The following is a 5,207-nucleotide window of genomic DNA, read 5'->3' on the forward strand; positions in this document are numbered from 1 at the left end:
AGCTATTTTTCTTTTGTTGAAGAAACACATAACTCGCTTTGTGTTGCTTCATTTGAAACTCGCTTCATTTGAAATTTTCATCGCTAAGTAGAGCAGTATGCACATATTTAAAATAAAATTATTCTTGAATAAGAGCATATTCTGTTTCATAATTAAAGTTTGGATTAGCGCATGTAGAGAATATTTATTTACTTTGTTGAACTAATTACGGATACGAAACAAGTATTTTATAACTCCAAATATTCAGAGTTCTAAAGTACTTGGTACTAGATATTAAATTCTGAATTGAAAAATCTGGGTAGTTCTTTAAATCTTTTATTTGTAGGCTAAATGTGATTATTGCTCTACAAATGAATAAATTTTGTACATACCAAGTTTTGTTTCATCAGAGATAACAGTGCTAAGTGAAAAGTAAAACATTTTCTGTTCCTTATAAACAGTATACAAAAAACGGTTCTTTGATGATGATAATAATAATAAGAGTAAGTACTGAAAGGATATAGTTATAAAGGGAAATAAAATGCACTTTTAGATTTAATTGAAAAGTTGTAGAAATCTGGAATTGATGAACTTCACAGTGTTATAACGAAAACCTAAAGTTCTTAATCATCGAATCTTGAAACGATCCAATTGCTGTTTTATATTGGCATTTTGGGAATGGACGTAAACATTATTGCATCCCGTGAAAAGGAAATAATGCGGTCGGTAACCAGAAAGATCAGTTTTATTGTTAACAGACGTGGCCACAGGCGAGGCTCTTGGCGCCCCACGATGTCTTGAAAGCTAGTTTGAGAATGGTCAAAAGCAGCGGGAACCTGAGGCCTTTCATCCAAGTTCGGTGTAAAACTTTGAATCCTCGAGAATGAGTCATAGTCACAGGGTAAAAATTTTAAGAAAATCAGAAACATTTGCTCATAGACTTCTGCGAAAAAACTTTTGGAAGTAAAGTAAAATATTATTTCCCATGTTTACCGAATGTGCATAAGCTTTGCACGCACGATTGTTCAAGAAGTTAAGCGTTTTCAAGAACACTTTGTTTACATGTTATTGTCAATAGATGAGCAATGCAAATAAAATTTGCTTTTCATTAAAACAACGAATATTTTGCTAAATATCAGAAATAATATGTAAATAGCTTCTAGTTAATTGGACGACATGATTTTCATACAGGAAATCATATTCTGAGTTAAAAGTTGATATGAATAAAGGACAAATTTATATAAAAGGACTATATAAATTCATTTGAAAATCTACAGCTTAATAATATTCGTAACAGTTTCGATGCAGATATACATAAATTTCTCGCATGTGATTAAAAATCATTGCTAAATTTCAGCTTCATATATGTGATCTTCCGAATAATGATTAAATTATTTAAATTTGCGAAAAATAACAGGATTAAATTTTCCCAATTCGCAGAGCTTTTAAACAGGGAAAAAATTAAAGCAACAAATATATAGAGTATGAAATTAAAATGCTGTTGAAAAAACTATTTTTTTCATACTCTTCTTTTTTCATGTCTATGAAAATGGATAACAAGTGTAAAATATCAAGATATTTTGAATTCATAAATTTCTTATGCTGCCTAATTTTCAATTTTTTATTTTTCTGTAAAAACGTAATAGTGGGCAAATGATTCATTTGGTGATCACTCAGAAGGGATTCCATTTGTGGCGTATTTAGGTATCCGAATCTTGCAATAATTTTTCCAAAGAAATTTTTTCCAAAGAAAAGCAATTAAGCATTAACGTATTACTAGATAAGATTATTGGCATTTACTAATGCTTGTTATCTAGTGGTCTTCTACTGATGTCATGCACTTTTCAGTTCTCACTATAACTGATATTCGGTAACGCGCATATCAATTACTTAGGGCCCTCGAGGCTCCTTAAGTAATTAATTAAAGAGTTCGAGTCTATGTGTGTTAATTATTTTACATGCGCTCGAAAATAAGTTTGATTTTCCATTGACTCATTTTCATCCTAAATTTTCTATAGTATCACTCTGCTTTATTGTAAATCTTGTACAATATCATAGATTGTTGCAATATGTGAAGGTGAGGGTTCGCGAGAGATTTTGGTCTGTGTGCCTGACAAATATCCTCTTTATGACGCCTGTTTTAGGCGGTGAGAAACATGGAAAATATTCAAACAAAAAAGCGGATTATGTCGCCCCAAATTTGTATCCTTTATTATTATTATTATTATTATTGTATCCGTGTTTACATGATTGTAAAATTAATAAAATTTATAAAACAATTTTCTTAAATAAAAATCATTAAGTGACTTTTCTCTTCTTTCACTTGAAAGAAACAGTTCATCACCAACGACATTTAACACCTACAATACGAATAATTCGTGCATTTTAGGGAAAAAAATTAGCTAAGCTCGCAAAGGTGTCCTAACATCATCATAATTCTGTTGCTATTCTAAATATGTACAATCGCATTTGTAACGCGAATAACATGTAGTTTTTTTACCCCATGTCCAAATGTTATGGAAGATACCAATATTGCACATAGAAAGCTACATACTATTCACATGGTTGTTCTAGTAGAAAGTTCATGACACGTTTCATGAATGTACTGCAAACACAAATGATTAATGCGAAATGGGGAAAAAAAAAAAAAAAAAAAAATCGACATAATTTCATCTGAAAAATATGCAGGAACTTTTAAATATTTTTTTGAAATTCTAAATAACTTACATTTAATAAGCAGAATACAGTTTTTAAGTAACATTATTTTATCTATTTTTGAAATACAAGCCTTGCGAACTGTCTTTACAGTACATATTTAATGAAAATGTTTTCTATAACTAATACTGCGGCAAAATAAAAGATATTGAAGTATTTATGGAAAATGAATAATTTGACGGTTGCCTGAAACCTAGGTAATTAGTATAATTGTAATGTGAGTAGCATGTACTTTATAGCACACGCTCCAAATGTTTTAACGAAGAACATAGTACAACACGGCAGTGTTATATATTAAAATGTACAGAAAAATACAGGTGTAACAAGCACGTTATGTAGAATGCGCTTGATAGCATGCAGTGAGCCATCCGAAAATTACCAATGGATGCTCTGAAAAGAACATCCTTAGAAACACGGTGTAATTAGCTTTAGCGTGTCATGTATAAAGTAATTTATACCACATTTTTTTTTATTAACGTGCTTCGCTCTTAGGCACTACACGGAAGGGAGATGCCTTCCTGGAGGGCTTCCTGACGGAAATTGGCTCGTATACACGTTACACATGGGGAAAACCACGAAAGCGCCCATGCAGCCAGCCCGTTCGCGGGAATCGAACCTCGGACCTAACTATCAGTACCGCTCGGCCGCTGGGGGCCTATAGCACATGCTGAGAACGTTTTGAAAAATACCAGTATTGTATTTCTAAATGTACGTTATAAGAATATAGTTGTAACACACACTTCTTCAGCACATCATGCAGAACGTACTTTATAGTATGTCTGGGAACGTTTCGAAAAAACCAGTGTTGTACTTTAAAATGCATGTCCAAAGAACACGGTTATAATACGCACAGCTTTACCACGTCCTGTAGAACGTACTTTAGCACATGATCAGAACGTTCCAGAAAGTATAAGTGTTGTACGTTGAAATATGTGTTCTGAGAACACTGTTATAATACGCACCTCTTTAGCACGTCGTTTAGAACGTTTTTCATAGCACATGTTGAGAACGTTTCGAAAAGTACCAGAATGTACGTTGAAATATACGTCCTATAAACACAGTTATAATACGCACCGTATTAGCACGTAATTTAGAACGTTTTTCCCAGTACATGTTGAGAACGTTTCGAAATGTACCAGGATTGTACGTTGAAATGTGCGTTTTAAGAACACGGTTATAATACGCACCGCTTTAGCACGTCGTTTAGAACGTATTTTCTAGCACATGTTGAAAACGTTTCGAAAAGTACCAGTGTTGTACGTTGAAATATACGTCCTAAAAACACGGTTATAATACGCACCGTTTTAGCACGTAATTTAGAACGTTTTTCCCAGTACATGTTGAGAACGTTTCGAAATGTACCAGGATTGTACGTTGAAATGTGCGTTTTAAGAACACGGTTATAATACGCACCGCTTTAGCACGTCTTTTAGAACGTATTTTCTAGCACATGTTTAGAACGTTTCGAAAAGTACCAGTGTTGTACGTTGAAATATACGTCCTAAGAACACGGTTATAATACGCACCGTTTTAGCACGTAATTTAGAACGTTTTTCCCAGTACATGTTGAGAACGTTTCGAAATGTACCAGGATTGTACGTTGAAATGTGCGTTTTAAGAACACGGTTATAATACGCACCGCTTTAGCACGTCGTTTAGAACGTATTTTCTAGCACATGTTGAGAACGTTTCGAAAAGTACCAGTGTTGTACGTTGAAATATACGTCCTAAGAACACGGTTATAATACGCACCGCTTTAGCACGTCGTTTAGAACGTATTTTCTAGTACATGTTGAGAACGTTTCGGAAAGTACCAGTATTTTACGTTGAAATGTACGTCCTAAGAATACGGTTCTAACATAAACAACTTTAGCACGTTATGTCGAACGTATTTTATAACTCGATCTGGGAACGTTTCAAAAAACACGATTGTTGTACGTCGAAATGTACGTATTAAATACACGGTTGTTACACGCACCACTTTAGCACGTTATGTAGAACGTTCTAAATACACCTAACACCGTTATAAAACGGTATGACACGGACTCTGAACGTTTTCGGAACGTTCCGGTGCTGCTTGGGAATAAACCCTGGCCGGATGCAGGGGTTACGCCATTAATACATTGCAAATATAACGAATATGCGCTCTGCAAAATTAACTTTCTGTGGAAGAATATGTGTTAGGTAAATTGAGATTAAGAAAGTGTGTATAATTTTAACGCCTAAATATTGTTCTAATTAAAATTGAAAAACTTGAAATAAATATTAATTTAAAGGATTTTTATTAGTGTGTAATAAGTATATGATACATATTTTTTTAAATTTTCTTAAAGGATGGTGATTTTTGCCTCGTACAATAAATGACACAGAATTTTTCAATGGCTCTCATAAAGTGTGCTCTTCTTCGTTTGTTTAAATTTCCACTGCAAAATCTGGCAGTATATAAGGTATTTTCTCCCTCCTTCCAGCAAGCCTTCGTGGTGTAACGGCAGTACACTCGGCACGCATTCGAG

This window comes from Stegodyphus dumicola, chromosome 10 (assembly GCF_044657685.1).
Source record: "Stegodyphus dumicola isolate Sdum_Otavi_A_Nest chromosome 10, ASM4465768v1".
Taxonomy (NCBI): domain Eukaryota; kingdom Metazoa; phylum Arthropoda; class Arachnida; order Araneae; family Eresidae; genus Stegodyphus; species Stegodyphus dumicola.